We start from the raw sequence: 19584 nt of genomic DNA on the forward strand, positions 1-19584 counted from the left end.
GGGGGCTACGCCAGCCTTTTAGTGTAAGTAAAAAAAATGTCTTACACTAACATGCTGGTGTTGCCCCATACTTTTTATTTTCACAAGCGATAAAAGGAAAAGAAGACCCCCATAATTTGTAACGCAATTTCTCCTGAGTACAGAAATACCCAATATGGGGGCATAAAATGCTCTGCGGACGCACAACAGGGCTCAGGAGTGAGAGTGCACTATGTACATTTGAGGCCTAAATTGGTGATTTGCACAGGGGTGGCTGATTTTACAGTGGTTCTGACATAAATGCAAAAAAAATTAATACCCATATGTGACGCCATTTTGGAAACTAAACCCCTCACAGAATGTAACAAGGGGTATAGTAAGCCTTAACACCCCACAGGTGTTTGAAGAATTTTCATTAAAGTTTGATGAGAAAATGGAATAAAAAATTCACTAAAATGCTAAATTTCTCACTTTCACAAGGGAAAATAGGAAAAAATTTGTAACCCCATATGTGGATGTAATGTGCTCTGCGGGCGCACTAAAATGCTCAGAAGAGAAGGAGCACCATTGGACTTTTGAAGAGAAAATTTGTCCGGAATTGAAGGCCACGTGTGTTTACAAAGCCCCCATACTGCCAGAACAATGGACCCCCCATGTGACCCCATTTTGGAACTACACCCCTCATGTAATGTAATAAGGGGTACAGTGAGCATTTACGCCCCACAGGTGTCTGACAGATTTTTGGAACAGTGCACCCCTTATTAAATTCTGTGAGGAGAGTAGTTTCCAAAATGGGGTCACATGTGGGGGGGGGGGGGTCCACTGTTCTGGCACCACAGGGGGCTTTGTAAACGCACATGGCCATTGATTTCCATTCCAAACAAATTGTAGTGCGCCAGCAGAGCATTTCCATACTCAGAAGAAATGGAGTTACAAATTTTGGGGGGTATTTTCTCCTATTACCCCTTGTAAAAAAAAAAATAATTGGGGGGGTAAAAAAAAAAAAAATAAACAGCATTTTAGTAGTGCTGTGCAGTATACCGGTTCATACCAAATACCAAAATTTTTTGAGCTGCAAGATATGAATTTTTCCCATAAAGCAATCCCAGTTGGGCCCCTCCCCCTTGGGAAAGAATTAATTATCAACCCAGCGCTGCGCTCTCTCCACATGGGGGAACTAATAATATGTCACTCGCCAGCTGTTCTGCGTCTCAACCCCCCCCCCCCCCCCCCCCCCACTAATTATCAGCCCAGCGCTGCACTGCACTGTCCCCACCGGGGAACTAATCAAGTCACGCACAAGCGCTGTCCTCCTCGTCCTCCTGTTGGACGCCGGAGGCCGCCAGAGCTGGAACTCTATACTGTACGCTGTATCCCTATGCCCGGGCTTCAAAAGATAAACAAAATAAACTTTAACGCACCTTCCTACGTCGGCCTCACGCTCTTCCTGGGGGACGGGAGCCTCGGTGAGCCGTCAGCTTATCACCGACTGCAGCGATGTTCCGCCTAGGCCGGTAATAGGCTGAGCCCACTGTCATGTTAGAAGCCAGCTGATAATTTGGAGGGGGAGGGGGGGGGGAAGAAGCAGAACAGCGCTCACGGGTCACATGATGTTTGGAGAAATACCATTATATACCGTGGAACCGCAAGTTACAAAAATACCATGATACACATATTTGGTCATACCGCCCAACTCTACATTTTAGTGAAAAAATTTTGTTCTTCATTTACACATCCAACTTTAACAAAAAGTCATCAAACACCTGTGAGGTGTTAAGGCTCACTGTACCCCTTGTTACGTGCCTTGCGGGGTGTAGTTTCCAAAATAGTATGCCATGTGGGGGGTTTTCTGCTGTTCTGGCACCATAGGGGCTTCCTAAATGCAACATGCCCCCCAAAAACCATTTAATCTAAATTCACTCACCAAAATCCCATTGTTGGATCTTTCCTACTGAGCCCTCTACTGTGCCCGCCAAACACTTTACGTACACATGAGGTATTTCCTTACTCGAGAGAAAATGGGTTACACATTTTTGGAAGATTTTTCTCTTTTTACCCCTTGTAAAAATTCAAAAACTGGATCTACAAGAACATGCCAGTGTAAAAAATTAAGATTTTGAATTTTCTCCTTCACTTTGCTGCTATTCCTGTGAAACACCTAAAGGGTTAACACACTTACTGAATGTCATTTTGACTACTTTGCGGGGTGCAGTTTTTATAATGGGGTCATTTATGGGGTATTTCTAATAGGAAGGCCATTCAAATCCACTTCAAAACTTAACTGGTCCCTGAAAAATTCCGATTTTGAAAATTTTGTGAAAAATTTTAAAATTGCTGCTGAACTTTGAAGTAGAGAGCTCAGAAGGGAAGAAGCGATACCCTCTGATGTCTTTCAAAAGTAAAAACATGTCAACTTTATGATGCAATCATAAAGTAGACATAGTGTATGTGAAACAATATATAATTTATTTGGAATGTCTATTTTCGTTACAAGCAGAGAGCTTCAAAGTTAGAAAAATGCAAAATTTTCTATTTTTTCATCAAATTTTGGAATTTTTCACCAAGAAATGATACAAGTATCAACAAAAATGTATCACTAACTAGAGATGAGCGAACTTCCAGTAATTTGATTCATCATGAACTTCTCGGCTCGGCAGTTACTGACTAGCCTGCATAAATGAGTTCAGCTTTCAGATGGTCCGGTGGGCTGGAAAAGGTGGATACAGTCCTAGAAGAGAGTCTCCAGCCCACCGGAGCACCTGAAAGCTGAACTCATTTATGCAGGCTAAAGTCAGCAAACGCCAAGTCAAGAAGTTTGTGATGAATTGAATTACTGGAAGTTCGCTCATCTTTACCACGAACAAAGTAGAATGTGTCACGAAAAAATAATCTCGGAATTAGAATGAAAAGTAAAAGCATCCCAGAGTTATTAAACTCTTAAGGACGCAGGGCGTACCTGTATGCCCTGCACCCGGTGTTTAAAACGGGGTCACGCCGTGACCGCCGCGCTATTAACCCTTCAGACGCGGCGATCAAAGTTGATCGCCGCGTCGAAAACGAAAGTAAAAGTTTCCCGGCAGCTCAGTCGGGCTGATCGGGACCATTGCAATAAAGTCGCAATGTCCCGATCAGCTAGGACGCGAGCGGAGGCCCCCTTACCTTGCTCCATCGCGTCCAATCAGCGTTTGATTTCTCCAAGCCTGAGCCACAGGCTTGAGCAATCAACCCCCTATTACGCTGATCCATGCAAAGCTATGGCTTTGGGAGGGATCAGGGTAAAAGATCAGTGGGGGGAGATTTATCAAAACCAGTGCAAAGGAAAAGTTGCCCAGCTGCCTATAGCAACCAATCAGATTGCTTGTTTAATTTTGCAGAGGCCTTGTTAGAAATGAAAGAAGCGACCTGATTGGTTGCTATGGGCAACTCAGCAACTTTTCTTCTGCACAAGTTTTGATAAATCTCCCCCAGTGTGTGCAGAGTTATAGCCCCCTATGGGAGCTATAACACTGCAAAATAAAAATAAAAATAAGTGAACAAAAAAGTTTAAAGGTCATTTAACCCCTTCCCTAATAAAAGTTTGAATCAACCCCCTTCTCTCATAAAAAAAACTGTAAATAAACATGTGGTATCGCCGCGTGCGTAAATGTCTGAACTATAAAAAATATATTGTTAATTAAACCGCACGATCAATGGCGTACCTGCAAAAAAAAAATACAAAAGTCCAAAATAGCATATTTTTGGTCACTTTTTATATGATAAAAAAAATGTATAAAGCGATCAAAAAGTCTGATCAATGTAAAAATGTTACAGATAAAATCTTCAGAATACGGTGCATAAAATTAGCCCCATACCGCCCCGTTCGCAGAAAAATAAAGTTATAGGGGTCAGAAGATGACAATTTTAAAACTTATAAATTTTCCTGCATGTAGTTATGAGAAGTACGACAAAATCAAACCTATATAAGTAGGGTATCATTTTAACTGTATGGACCTACAGAATAAAGTTAAGGTGTCATTTTTATCGAAAAATGCACTGCGTGGAAACGGAAGCCCCCAAAATGACATTTTTTTTCTTCAATTTTGTCGCACAATAAATTTTTTTCCGTTTCGTCCGTTTTTTCCGTTTTTTGGGTAAAATGACTAATGTCACTGCAAAGTAGAATTGGTGGCGCAAAAAATAAGCCATCATATGGAATTTTATGTGCAAAATTGAAAGCGTTATGAATTTTAGAAGGTAATGAGGAAAAAATGAAAATGCAAAAGTGGAAAAAGGCTTGAGTCCTTAAGGGGTTAATGCTTAAAGTGACAGTGGTCAGATGTTCAAAAAACGCTCTGGTCCTTAAAGGGGTTATCTAGGAAAAAAAAATGTTTTATATATCAACTGGCTCCAGAAAGTTAAACAGATTTGTAAATTACTTCAAAATCTTAATCCTTTCAGTACTTATTAGGGATCGACCGATATCAGTTTTTTAGGGCCGATACCGATAATCTGTGGAGGTTAGGGCCGATAGCCGATAACTTATCGGCTATTTATCCCCCCGTGACACCGCTGCAGATCACTGATTCACAGCGGTCGCTTTAAATCAATGAACTGCAGCTGCTTTTGCGGTGCCTTAAACTGCCGCCACCGCCCGCTTCTCTCCCCCTGCCTGTCCGGGGGTCCTGAGTCCTATCACCGCCGCACCGCTCAGCTCTGTGCCCCCTACCGCCCCGACCCCATTGCCTTCCCCATCCCCGGTTTTATAATTACCTGTTCCCGGGGGTCCACTCTACATCTGGCTCCGGTGGCATCCTCCTGAGCTGTCACTGTGCACACCGACAGTGACGTCGCGTCACGTCACTCGTCATTGCACACAGCGTAGCGCAGGACGCAGCAGGAGCCAGAAGTAGCGTTGACCCCGGGAACAGGTAATTATAAAACCGGGGATGGGTGAGGTAATGGGGCCGGGGCGGTGCGACGCGGTGCGATGGGTCGGGGGTGGGGGGGGTGTTGGTGCTTCTCAATATCGGATTATCGGCAAGGTAATTGCCGATACCGATAATGCCAAAAATCGTGATTATCGGCCAAACCGATAATCGGTCGATCCCTAGTACTTATTAGCTTCTAAAGTTAAGGTTGTTCTTTTCCGTCTAAGTCCTCTCTGATGACACCTGTCTTTGGAAACGCCCAGTTTAGAAGCAAATCCCCATAGCAAACCTCTTCTAAACTGGGCGTTTCCCGAGACAGGTGTCATCAGAGAGCACTTAGACAGAAAAGAACAACCTTAACTTCAGAAGCTCATAGGTACTGAAAGGATTAAGATTTTTTAATAGAAGTAATTTACAAATCTGTAACTTTCTGGAGCCTGTTGATATATATAAAAAAAAGTTTTTGCCTGGAATACTCCTTTAGGTGAAAATGGGCTTGGTCCTTAAGGGGTTAAAGTAGGCGGTGTTATTAAAGGGGTACTCCGCCCCTAGACATCTTACCCCTTATCCAAAGGATAGGCGATAAGATGTCTGATCTCTCCTGCAGCACACCGTGTCATTTTCTGCATGGAGCGAACTTTGCAATCTCTGCAGTTCACTGGTTTCAATAATTGTGCAAAATTTATAAAGTCCTGTGCACCATTTTGGTAAATTTTTAGCAACTATGCAAACAATGCACCAAGCAAACCGGGGTAAAACCTTTACTACCTCACACAAACACTGATAAATGTCCCCCAGTGTATCATTAGGAGTTTTCCAGGAAAAGAAAAACAGGCCAATTTTTTTTCTAAAAACTGTGTCAACCCAATATTCAGGTTGTGTTTGGTACTACAACTTGCCTACATTTACTTTAACCCCTTAAAGGGGTACTCCGCCCCTAGACATCTTATCCCCTATCCAAAGGATAGGGGATAAGATTGCCGGGGTCCAACTGCTGCAGACCCCCGGGATCGCTGCTGCGATCATTACTGCACAGAGCAAATTTGCTCTGTGCATAATGACAGCCGATGCAGGGGACGGAGCAGCGTGACGTCACGGCCCCGCCGCTCGTGACATCACGGCCCCGCCCCGTAAATGCAAGTCCGTGGCGGGGGCATGACGACCGCCACGCCCCCTCCCATAGACTTTTGAGGGGGCGGGCTGTGACGTCACGAGGGGCGGAGCCATGACGTAACGATGCTACGGCCCCTGTATTGCCCGTCATTACGTGCAGAGCGAACTTGCAGCGGGACCCCGGCGATCTGACATCTTATCCCCTATCCTTTGGTTAGGGGATAAGATGTCTCGGGGCAGAGTACCCCTTTAAGGTAAATGGACATAAATGGCCGTCCTGGTGCATTGGTACTTAACACACTAGGACGTACATTTACGCCCTGTACATGACACGACCACCAGACCCGCCGGTAATGGCGGACATCAGTGATCCCGATGAAGTCCGCCATTAACCCCTCAGATGCCGTGATCAATACAGATCACTGAATCTGAAGCAATGCAGGTGTTTAAATGGATGATTAGATCACCCGTGGTGCTGCCTTGGGGATCCGATCATCCAACATGGCGGCCACAGGTCCCCTTACTTGCTCCAGCCGTTATCCCGGGGTCTTTTCCTCCGGTTCAACGATAATCAGCGATAATATTGATCAGTGCTATGCCTATACACAGATCAGTATATACAAGCTAAGATTGCTATAAATAGTCCCCCTATGGGGACAAAAAAAAAAAAAAAAAAGAGTGTAAAAAAAAAAATTGTTTTAAATAAATGTGAAAAAGCACCTCCCCCAATAAAAATTTTAATGGCCCAGTTTTCCTATTTTATCCCAAAAATAAGCATTCAAAAAAATAAAGAAATATTTGGTATCGCCGCATGCGTAAATGTTCGGACTATCAAAATATAATGTAAATTATCCAATTCAGTGAACGGCGTAAAAGTATAAAAAGTGATTAAAAAAAAAAGTTCAATATAAGCAAAAGTGGTACTGATCAAAACTACAGATCACGGTGGGGAGAAAAAAAACCTGGAAAAATGAGAACGTTATAGGTGGTCAAAATAGGGCAATTTTAACCCCTTAAGGACTTCAACCCTTTCAACCCCAGCGGTCGGACCCCCCGCGATCTAAAACTTATCCCCCATCCTTTGGATAGGGGATAAGTTGTTCACCACTGGACTACCCATTTAAGGAGTTAATGGAACTGAGCTGTAATACCACACACAACCTGAAGACAGGTGCTCTGTTTTTGAAAGAGAAGCTCTTTTCTAATCCTGGACTACCTCTTACCCCTTCTACTTTGCATGCCATATATAGTAGTGTTATGTAAATCACCCCTAATACAGTGCTACCATCTTCAGTCCAGTGCAGTTTTATCACCATGGCACAGCAGTAAGGAGTATGTGTTAAGCAGTGAATGGCTAGAGAATGGAAAGGAAGTCCCTGTGTGTTATAATGGAAAACCACCGAGGTCTAGTCTAGCCCCCCTGAAATGGAGAATAAAAATAGCTGTGCACCATGGTGGGGACTCTACAGGGTTTAACAGCAGTGATAACACTAAAATCACTTTGGTTTAATCTAATAAGCCAGGTAGCTTTATAAAAATAAAATAGTTTGCAACAACAGGTAAACTTTATTTGATCAGTGTTTTTCATCCACTTTTTAACCCCTTAACGATGCAGGGCGTACCAGTACACCCTGCGCACGGTATATAACGTGGTGTCTGTCTCGGTGGCTAATGCAACACTAACACTGCAAAAAAAAAAAAAAAATAAGTTATCATTTAACCCCTTCCCTAATAAAAGAATCACCCCCCTTTTCCCATAAACAAAAAAAAAAAAACTGTAAATAAAGGTAAAAACATATGTGGTATCGCCACATGCGGAAATGTCCAAACTATAAAAATATATCGTTAAACAGCACGGTCAATGGCATATGCGAGGAGAAAATTCCAAACGTCCAAAATAGCGTATTTTTGGTCACTTAATATAATGAAAACCATGAATAAAAAGTGATCAAAAAGTCCCATCAAAACTAAAATGGTACCGATAAAAACTTCAGATCAGGGCGCAAAAATGAGCCCCCACACCAGCCCATATGTTGAAAAATTAAAAAGTTATAGGGGTCAGAAGAGGACATTTAAAAAAAAAAATTCCTGCATGTAGTTATGATTTTTTTTTTGAAGTAATACAAAATCAAACCTATATACGGTAAGTAGGGTATCCTTTTAACCATATGGACCTACAGAATAGAGATAAGATGTCATTTTTACCGAAAAATGCACTGCGTAGAAACGGAAGCCACCAAAAGCTACAGTACTTTGTAATGACATCAGTTATTGTATGGCAAACCCAAAAAATTATTATTTGTGTCATATAAGGAGCCTGGACCTGGCCTTCTCCCTGAGCCCTTTACATCACACTGCGCTCAGCGTATCACTGACTAAGGCGGGACATCACTGCACCTGACGATAACCTGATCGCAGTGTAACACGTTGGGCTCCAACACGCGCAATTAGACCGGGCCCAGAAGAGTTATATCCGTGCACTGGGGGAACGACAGGGGGGGGGGGGGGGGGAGTTACTGTTTTTGCAGCCTGTGCACAATGGCTACATCAAAACTTCCAACAGATATTTTCTTTGATTATTTACAACCACTAGCTAAGGTGGATCAGTGGGCACTTCAGCAGGGTTGGCACATTGCTGAAAACGGAGAGGACGAGCAGCAGATGATCAGGGTAGGTAAGGTTTTTTTTTTTTTGGTTTTTTTTTGGCAGCAGACATAGAAAATCCCTTTAACCCTCTAATGACCAAGCAACTTACTTCCTGTCACCTTCCAAGTGCCATAACTTTGCATTTTTCTGTTCGTTATTTGAGGGTCAAGTTGTTAGCTGCTGGAGTGGCACATACATTCTGGCAAAGTTCAATTATTTTCACCTCTAACATTCAACAGATTGCGAGATAACCCCTTAAAGGAAATCTGTCACCAGTATAACCTGAACTAACCTTTCGGTACCGACAGGTAGTGCAGGTGACACTGATGACAACTGTACTTACCTGATCCTGTTCCGTGCAGGGGATCTCCGGTAATCTCCACTGTCGAAGGATAACTCCGGGATGTACAACTTATCCCCTACCCTAAGGATAGGCGATAAGTGTTAGATCGAGGGGGGCCCGACCGCTGGGGCCCCCCGTAATCTCCCGAATGGAGCCCCGGCTCACTGCATGGAAAGGGCATTTTTGACCACAGCACAAAGCTGCGGTCGATACGCCCCCTCAATACAGATCTGTGGCAGAGCAGGAGATTGTCGAAAGCAGCGCTTTGGCTCTGCCATAGAACTGTATGGAGGGGGCGTGTTGGCCGCAGCTTTGTGCTGTGGTCGAAAATGCCCGTTCCATGCAGTAAGCCGGGGCTCTGTTCGGGAGATTGCGGGGGCCCCAGCAGTTGAACCCCCCCCCCCCCCCCCCCATGATTTAACACTTATCCCATATTCCTAGGATAGGGGATAAGTTGTACATCCCGGAGGTATCCTTTAACTTCAGCTCCGGCCCAGCTTGGGGCACGGGGGAAGCTTAGTAACGTCACCGCTGCTGTTCTCTTGCAGCGGGACCCTGCAGAGTTGTCGTCACAAAGCTCCGCCCATGCCCCAAGCTGCTGCTGCTCTCTGCTGGCTCCCGCTGCTGGAGAACAGCAGCAGTGATGTCACTAAGCCGAGCCGGAGCTGAAGTTAACGGAGGAGTTTACCGGAGATCCCCTGCACGGAACGGGACAAGGCAAGTACCGTTGTCATCAGTGTCACCTGCACTACCTGTCGGTACCGACAGATTAGTGCAGGTGACACTGGTGACAGATTTGCTTTAAGGACACAACCCATTACATCCAAAATTGCTGCTTTTTGTCACATCACATAAAAATAAAATAAAAAGTTACATATACGCAAAAGTGGTACGGATACAAATAACAGATCACTGCCCAAAAAAGGAGCCCTCATACAGTGTCGTATGCAGAAAAATAAGAGTCATAGGGGCCAAAATAGGGTGATTTTTAACATACTAATTTGTGCAAGTGCAATGATAGAAAAGCACATAAACCTGTGTAACAAAGTTAACATTCAGTTTTACCGTGAAGTGCACTAAAGTACTAGAGTCAAAAAAAAAAAAAAAAAGTTTCAAAGTTAGTCTTTACAATTTCCCCACAAAATAATTTCATGTTTACGCCGTAGATTTTGTGGTAAAATAAAAGGTGTCATTACAAAGATCAATTGGCTCCGGAAAAAACAATCCCTCATATGGGTTTTAAAAAAAGAAAAAAAAAGGTTATTGGCTCTTAGAAGGTGAGAAATGAAAAAACTAAAATAAGCTGCCGGTATTTTAAGGGGTTAATAAACGAACATTATATTTTATTTTAATTTAGCCCCTTTCACACTACTGTTGTCACATGGTAGTGTGACGGTCTCCGGGGAGAATAGCAGGAGAAATCACACACTATTTCTTCTGTTCTTTCTCCAGTCACAAAACAATGTCAGTTTTATTAATAACAGCTTAAAGCTGATAATGTAAAAGTCCCATACACTATAATGGGATTTTGTAACGGACAATTTTAAGGGTTTTCAGAACGAAACATTAAAACGGGTCTTTAAACAGATGAATTTATAGTGTGAAAGGAGCCTTAAAAGGAGAACTCCAGAATATAAAAATTGTCCCCCATAGTGCCGGCAGTAAAAAAATAGAGATGTACATATCTTCCTCCGCTCCCCCGGTAACCGGCTCCGGTCTCCGCCGCGATCCTCTTCCTGGTTGCTGGTGGTCGGCGAGTCATACTGCGCTCAGCCTATCACCAGTCCGCAGTAAAGTCCCAACTCGGCCTGTGATAGGCTGAGCGGCAGTGTGACGTTTTCGGCCCCGGCAGCAGGTGCCGGTGTAGAGAAGAATTTTGTGTCTTGAAGCGTTCTCACACTGCCACTCAGCCTATCGCCGTTTAGAGTCTGGACTTCACTGCGGCTGGTGATTGGCTGAGCGCAGTATGACTCGCCGACCACCGGCAACCAGGAAGAGGATCGCGGCGGAGACCAGAGCCGGTTACCGGAGGCCCCAGGGGAGCGGAGGAAGGTATGCACATCTTTATTTTTTTACTGCCGGTGGTATGGGGGACAATTTATATTCTGGAGCGCTCCTTTAATCCGACAATGGGACTTTAACATGCCAAGCGTTGATAGAATACACTGCACTCACATGTAGAAGACAACGCAAGCAGCCCTTAGCCCAATACTGCAATAAGGCTTCTTTCACACAACAAAATCCCCCATTTTTAAACATCCGTAGAAAGATCCGTGTGAAAATCAGCTGAAAACGGCAGTAACAAAATTCTATACGTCCGTTAGAAAATCCCATTATAGTCTATGGGATTTTCTAATATCCGTATTTAAGGGGTACTCCAGTGCTTAGACATCTAAGGGATCTTGCAAGCGGCACCTCGTTTGTAATCAGTCCCCGGAGCGTGTTCGCTCCGGGTCTGAATACCGGCGACCACACGACCGGCGGCGTGTGACGTCACGCCTCCGCCCTCGTGTGACATCACGCTCCGCCCCTCAATGCAAGCCTACGGGAGTGGGCGTGATAGCCTTTCAAGGAAACAGTTTAGGGCCACATATGGGGTATTTCCGTACTCTGGTGAAATTGCACTACAAATTTTGGGGGGCTTTTTCTCCTTTTACCCCTTATGAAAAGGAAAAGTTGGGTGCTACACCAGCCTGTTAGTATAAAAAAATTTAAATGTTTACACTAACATGCTGGTGTTTCCCTATACTTTTTATTTTCACAAGCAGTAAAAGGGGAAAAAAAAAAAAAGGACCCCCAAAATTTGTAACGCAATTTCTTCTGAGTACGGAAATACCCCATATGTGGGCGTAAAATGCTCTGCGGGTGCACAAAAAGGCTCAGGAGTGAGAGCGCACTATGTACATTTGAGGCCTAAATTGGTGATTTGCACAGGGGTGGCTGATTTTACAGCGGTTCTGACATAAACGCAAAAAATACCCACATGTGACCCCATTTTGGAAACTACACCCCTCACAGAATGTAACAAGGGGTTTAGTGAGCCTTAACACCCCACAGGTGTTTGACGAATTTTCATTAAATTTGGATGGGAAAATGAAAAAAAAAAAAATTCTCACTAAAATGCTGGTGTTACCCTAAAAGGGAAAATAGGAAAAAAAGCCCCACAAAATTTCAGAAGAGAAGGAGCGCAATTGGGATTTTGAAGAGAAAATTTGTTTGGAATTTAAGGCCACATGTGTTTACAAATCCCCCCTGTGGTGCAGAACAATTGACCCCCCCCCCCACATGTGACCGCATTTTGGAAACTACACCCCTCACGTAATGTAATAAGGGGTGACAGGTGACTGACAGATTTTTGGAACAGAGGTCCGTGAAAATGAAAAATTTTATTTTTCATTTGCACAGCTCACTGTTCCAAAAGATCTGTCAAACGCCAATGGGGTGTAAATACTCACTGCACCCCTTATTACATTCTGTGAGGGGTGTAGTTTCCAAAATGGGGTCACATGTGTGGGGGGTCCACTGTTCTGGCACTACGGGGGGCTTTGTAAACGCACATGGCCCCCGACTTCCATTCCAAACACATTCACTTTCAAAAAGCTCAATGGCGCTCCTCCTCTTCTGAGCATTGTAGTTCACCAGCAGAGCCCTTGACGTCCACACATGGGGTATTTCTATACTCAGAAGAAATAGGGTTACAAATTTTGGGGGTCATTTTCTCCTATTACCTCTTGTAAAATTTGGGGGGAAAACTGCAAACTGCATTTTAGTGAAATTTTTTTAAAATTTTTTTCATTTACACATCCAACTTTAACAAAAGGTCGTCAAACACATCCTTTCAGTACTCATGAGCTTCTGAAGTTGAGTTGTTCTTTTCTGTCTAAGTGCTCTCTGATAACATGTGTCTCGGGAACCGCCCAGTTTAGAAGCAAATGCCCATAGCAAACCTCTTCTACTCTGTGCAGTTCCCGAGACAAGCAGAGATGTCAGCAGAGAGCACTGTTGCCAGACAGAAAACAACAACTCAACTTCAGCAGCTGATAATTATTGAAAGGATTAAGATTTTTTAATAGAAGTAATTTACAAATTTGTTTCACTTTCTGGAGCCAGTTGATATAAAGAAAAAAGTTTTTCACTGGAATACCCCTTTAAGGGGTGTAGTTTCCAAAATGGTATGCCATGTGGGTATTTTTTTGCTGTTCTGGCACCACAGGGGCTTCCTAAATGCGACATGCCCCCAAAAACAATTTCAGCAAAATTTGCTTTCAAAAAGCCAAATGTGACTCCTCTTCTTAGCATTGAAGTTCACCCGCAGAGGATTTTACAGCCTTAGATGGGGTCTTCCATACTCAGAAGAGATGGGGTTACAAAATTATTATTTTTTTTTGGGGGGGGGGGGGGGGCGCATTTTCTCCCATTGCCCTTTGTAAAAAATGGTAAATATGGGGAAATTTTTTTTTTCCTTCATTTACACATCCTATTTGTAACGAAAAGTCGTCAAACACCCGTGGGGTGTAAAGGCTCACTGGACCCCTTCTTACGTTCCTTGATGGGTGTAGTTTCCAAAATTGTATGCCATGTGGGTTTTTTTTGCTGTTCAGGCACCATAGGGGCTTCCTAAATGTGACATGTGACTAAATCCCATTGTCGCTCCTTCCCTTCTGAGCCCTCTATTGCGCCCCCCCGAACACTTTACATAGACATATGAGGTATGTGCTTACTCGAGAGAAATTGAGTTACACATTTTGGGGGCTTTTTCTCCTTTTACCACTTGTAAAAATTCAAAAACTGGGTCTACAAGAACATGCGAGTGTAAAAAAATGAAGATTTTGAATTTTCTCCTTCACTTTGCTGCTATTCCTGTGAAACACCTAAAGGGTTAACACACTTACTGAATGTCATTTTGAATACTTTGAAAAGTGGTGGATAAAATCCAGGAAAACAGATATTACCATACGGCGCTTTTACTCCTTGGACAGATGCAGGCAACAGTCCATATGACAGGTTAGTTCTTTATTGTGCAACTTGAAGTTGCACAATAAAGAACTAACCTGTCATATGGACTGTTGCCTGCATCTGTCCAAGGAGTAAAAGCACCGTATGGTAATTCCTGTTTTCCTGGATTTTATCCACCACTTTTCATTGCCCATCCAGCGACTGAGAGGAACCTGGAAAGGAAACCGTGGCTGCTGACCTCCATTTCTTCCTGCAAGTCTATATGCCTGCTGAGGTGTTGTGCTCTTAGCACAACACGATGTGGTAAGCCTTCAATTTTTGTGCACATTGAAGCCACTCTGCTATACCGTCCACACTAGGAGCGCACCTTGTTGTTTTTTGTCTTTTTCACATTTTGAATACTTTGAGGGGTGCAGTTTTTATAATTGGTTAATTTGTGGGGTATTTATAATATGAAGGCCCTTCAAATCCCCTTAAAAACTGAACTGGTCCCTGAAAAATTCCCAAAAATTGTGAAAAATTGCTGCTGAACTTTGAAGCCCTCTGATGTCTTCCAAAAGTAAAAACATGTCAACTTTATGATGCCAACATAAAGTAGACATATTGTATTTGTGAATCAATATATAATTTATTTGGAATATCCATTTTCCTTATAAGCAGAGAGCTTCAAAGAGAAAAAAAAATGCTAAGTTTTCAATTTTTTCTTAACATTTTGGAATTTTTCCCCCAAGAAATGATGCATGTATCGACAAAATTTTACCACTAACATAAAGTAGAATATGTCACGAAAAATCAATCTCGGAATCAGAGTGAGAAGTAAAAGCATTTCAGAGTCATTAATGCTTAAAGGAGATGTCCAGCGCAGACTTTTTCTATTTCGTCCTGCCCGGGCTGCAAAAAAAGACAAAACAAAGTTTCACTTACCTCCATATGTTCCCCCGGAGCTCCGCAACAGCTCATCGGTCGGCCTGTTGACTTCCTACTTCCTTTAGCCCGGTACGTCACACGGTGCTTCAGCCTATCACTGGCCGAGGCGGGACATTGCTGCGGCCGGTGATAGGCTGAAGCGCCGTGTGACGTACCGGGCTAAAGGAAGTAGGAAGTCAACAGGCCGACCGATCAGCTGTTTCGGAGCTCCAGGGGAACATATGGGCCCTCATTTACTTAGATAATCGGGTTGTAAGTCTATGTTGCTTTCTTACCCGACTGCTTTTTTCCCCTGGTATTTATTATTATGTCGCACCCTGTTTGTCGCACGTGCGTTTTGTTGGTTTTGGTTTCCAACTCCTCTGAGCTGTCAGGAAAAAATCCACAACAATTCAACATATTCGGGTTGGAAACCTTTATAAATACGTGGGAAAGCTCAGAAATGTCGAGTATGGGTTTGGGAGAATCCACATCGGGTCCGTCGGGAAAAAATGTTGCATCGTGACGCAGACTGGCGCACGATGTCTGCGACATGTCGCAGACAAAGATGTGCCAAAAAAAAAACGACAAAAAAACAAGTCGGGTATAGAATAGTAAATGAGGGCCATGGAGGTAAGTGAAAGTGTGTTTTGTCTTTTTTTTGCAGCCCGGGCAGGACGGAATAGAAAAAGTCTGCGCCAGACATCTCCTTTAAAGTGACAGTGGTCAGATGTTCAAAAAATGGCCAGGTCTTTAAGGTATAAATAGGCTGGGTCCTTAAGGGGTTAATGAGGCGGACTTACTTATCAGGGACCCTATCCACCTAATGGGGCGACATACTGGTCTGCCTATCAAGTTTTAATTGATAAAAGACCTTATTTACATACTATTTGGGTTAAAGTTATTTTGTACCAGGACAGGTGGATTTTTATGAGGGACAAGTAGATTCTGCTGCTTTTTGTCCCTTGGACAATAGTTTTTTTTTTTTTCTCCACACCCCTGTATCTAAGGGTTTATATCACACTAGTGTTTCCCAACCAAAGTGCCTCCAGCTTTTGGAAAACCAACTCCCAGCATGCCCAGACAGCCTTTCGCTGTCTGGGCATGCTGGGAGTTGTGGTTTTGCTACACCTATAGGCACCTTGGTTGGGAAACACTGCACTAAAAAGATGAAAGGGGGGGGGGGGGGGGGGGGAGTCTAGTCATCAAGGGGTTAAACTGACTTATTCCAGGGATCACTGCCACAATAGCCAACCAGGGTATTACACTGCCCTATAGAGTCAGGATCACATGACTGTTTCTAATAGCAACCAGCAGAATTGGGAGTTCAGCTCTGGAGCACAAGTACCTGATGATATCAGTCACATAGATTGTATGAGAAGCTAAGAAATAAATCGGACACTAGAATCCGTATTAATGAAGCCCTCCATGGCACCGGTACATGCCCTCTGTACAGAGCGCCACACGGATGCCTGGTCCTCGGGATGACACTCCTGCATCCTCACAATCACCTCTTATCAGCTGGAGGCAGGATTACCTCACACACCCGCCTACCGAGACACAACATGGCCGCCGCCGTGCACACCCGGCCAGCGCATCCCACACACCGCCTCCAACCACCGGCAGCCCGAGCATCTCACTCACCCGCGTCCACAAAGGCTGCACTAAGCAGCCCCTGCACTATGCTGGTAAAATGGCGCGTCTTCCCCGGCTGAGCACGCCTCCTTCTCCCGGAGCCCTCGGCCAATCACAGGCGCCGCACACGGGGCTGTCAGGAGCGAATACCAGGGGCCTTCCAATTAGGCAAAGCGAGGGATGAGGGGAATGAGCGGTCGCAGCCAACCAAGGCGCGGGATAAACATGGCCGTGATGCTGGGACGTTCCGAGGGGCGGCATTGGCCTAACGTGCTACGATGTGTCCAATCGCTGGTGCCCCAGGGATGCGAGATAACAGCGGGGGGCTTATGTGACGGGGACAATGCACATCGCCGTGTACACACACGAACCGCATGGAACCCTCACGGCTTCGGGTGGAAAGAGCTGAATGGAGTGTACTCAGGATATTGGGGCTCCAGTCTAGCAATGGGAACAATTCCTTTTCTTAATTTTGTAGATAGATTCAAACCCTTAGAGAGAGTGGTCAGAATTGCAAAAAAGGGCTGTCCTTAACCCCTTAAGGACTCAGCCCATTTTGGCCTTAAGGACTCAGACAATTTAATTTTTACGTTTTCATTTTTTCCTCCTCGCCTTCTAAAAATCATAACTCTTTTATATTTTCATCCACAGACTAGTATGAGGGCTTGTTTTTTGCGCGACCAGTTGTCCTTTGTAATGACATCACTCATTATATCATAAAATGTATGGCGCAACCAAAAAACACTATTTTTGTGGGGAAATTAAAACGAAAAACGCAATTTTGCTAATTTTGGAAGGTTTTGTTTTCACGCCGTACAATTTCTGGTAAAAATGACATGTGTTCTTTATTCTGAGGGTCAATACGATTAAAATGATACCCATTATTATATACTTTTATATTATTGTTGCGCTTAAAAAAAAATCACAAACTTTTTAACCAAATTAGTACGTTTATAATCCCTTTATTTTGATGACCTATAACTTTTTTATTTTTCCGTATAAGCGGCGGTATGGGGGCTCATTTTTTGCGCCATGATCTGTACTTTTTTTTTATACCACATTTGTATATAAAAAACTTTTAATACATTTTTTATAATTTTTTTTTTAATAAAATGTATTAAAAAAGTAGGAATTTTGGACTTTTTTAATTTTTTTTCGTTCATGCCGTTCACCGTACGGGATCATTAACATTTTATTTTAATAGTTCGGACATTTACGCACGCGGCGACACCAAATATGTCTATAAAAAATGTTTTTTACGCTTTTTGGGGGTAAAATAGGAAAAAACGGACGTTTTACTTTTTTATTGGGGAGGGGATTTTTCACTTTTTTTTTACTTTTACTTTTACATTTTTTTACATTTTTTTTTACACTTGAATAGTCCCCATAGGGGACTATTCATAGCAATACCATGATTGCTAATACTGATCTGTTCTATGTATAGGACATAGAACAGATCAGTATTATCGGTCATCTCCTGCTCTGGTCTGCTCGATCACAGACCAGAGCAGGAGACGCCGGGAGCCGCACGGAGGAAGGAGAGGGGACCTCCGTGCGGCGTTATGAATGATCGGATCCCCGCAGCAGCGCTGCGGGCGATCCGATCGTTCATTTTAATCGCGAACTGCCGCAGATGCCGGGATCTGTATTGATCCCGGCACCTGAGGGGTTAATGGCGGACGCCCGCGAGATCGCGGGCGTCGGCCATTGCCGGCGGGTCCCTGGCTGCGATTAGCAGCCGGGATCAGCCGCGCATGACACGGGCATCGCTCCGATGCCCGCGGTTATGCTTAGGACGTAAATGTACGTCCTGGTGCGTTAAGTACCACCTCACCAGGACGTACATTTACGTCCTGCGTCCTTAAGGGGTTAAAGGGGTAGTCCAGTGCTGAAAAACGTATCCCCCTATCCTGAGGATAGGGCATAAGTTTCAGATCAGACCCCGGCTCGCTGGCCAGATAGCGCGTGTTGACCACTGCAATAAGCGGTGGCCGACACACCCCCTCATTACATCGCTACGGCAGAGACAGAGATTGCCGAAGGCAGCACTCCAGCTCGGGGGTGGGACACCCTCAATTCCCAGTTCCCAGTGGTCGGACCCCCTCAATCTAAAACTTATCCCCTATCCTTAGGATAGGGGATACGTTTTTCACCACTGGATATCTCCATTAATAACTCTGGAATGCTTTTACCTTTCATTCTGATTCTTAGATTGTTTTTTCGTGACATATTCTACTTTAACATAGTGGTAAATTTTCGTCGTTACTTGCATCCTTTCTTGGGGAAAAAATCCCCAAATTTTATGAAAATTTAGCATTTTTGCTAACTTTGAAACTCTGCTTGTAAGGAAAGTAGATATCCCAAATAAATGATATATTGATTCACATATACAATGTCCCTCATTTACTATTACAAACCCGACATGTTTTGTCACGTTGTGTGCCAGATTCTGTCTGCGCCATATTGTGCGCCAGAATTGAAAAATCCCCGACTAACTCCATTTTGCTAAGGAAACCTGAAAAAGGGGCATGGCTGCCGAGAAAAGGGGGCGTGTTCCCCAAAAAGGGGCGTATTCACGACATTTTCACAAAATCCCAACATATTTACTAAAGTTTCCACAGAAAATGTGGTGGATTTGAGTTGAGGAAAACCAGACAGATCAGAGCAGGTGTAAAAAAAGGAAAGTGTAGGGAAAGTGGAAACTGTAGGGAAACCTTAGTAAATACAGTGGAAAATAAATTGTAGGAAATTAAAACCCACAAAGAAACCTACACAACACTCTTAGTAAATCAGGGCCAATATGTCTACTTTATAATTGCATCATAAAGTTGACATGGGCTTAAAAGTTTAGCAGCAATTTTCAAAATGTAAACAGTTCAGTTTGAGGGTGCGTTCACACGGGGGTATTTGTCAGCGGATCTGCAGCTGCGGATCCGCTGACAAAGGCCCCTAAAGCGCTGCCCTCTTTGTGCCTGCTAATAGTGGCAATCCATCGCTACCAGCAGACACACTGTGAAGTGCGAGTCGCAGTGTATCCGCACATCGCGGCCGCTCCCCCGGCTCCCTGAGCTACACAGAGCGGCCGCGATGTGTGCGAGT

General features: G+C 43.9%; 1 protein-coding gene across 4 annotated transcripts in view; it reads right to left on the reverse strand.

Moving 5' to 3' along the window:
- Positions 1-16747, reverse strand: part of LOC130356142 (heterogeneous nuclear ribonucleoprotein R) — a 59392-nt gene extending 42645 nt beyond the window's left edge. Inside the window, exon 1 of one of the 4 annotated variants that reach the window (XM_056557226.1) lies at positions 16495-16747. The gene's annotated coding sequence lies outside the window, so the exon portion shown is untranslated. The other 3 variants (XM_056557229.1, XM_056557227.1, XM_056557230.1) reach the window with 3 other exon arrangements.
- Positions 16748-19584: the final 2837 nt, after the last annotated feature.

Source organism: Hyla sarda, chromosome 2 (assembly GCF_029499605.1).
Source record: "Hyla sarda isolate aHylSar1 chromosome 2, aHylSar1.hap1, whole genome shotgun sequence".
In the NCBI taxonomy this organism is placed as follows: Eukaryota; Metazoa; Chordata; class Amphibia; order Anura; family Hylidae; genus Hyla; species Hyla sarda.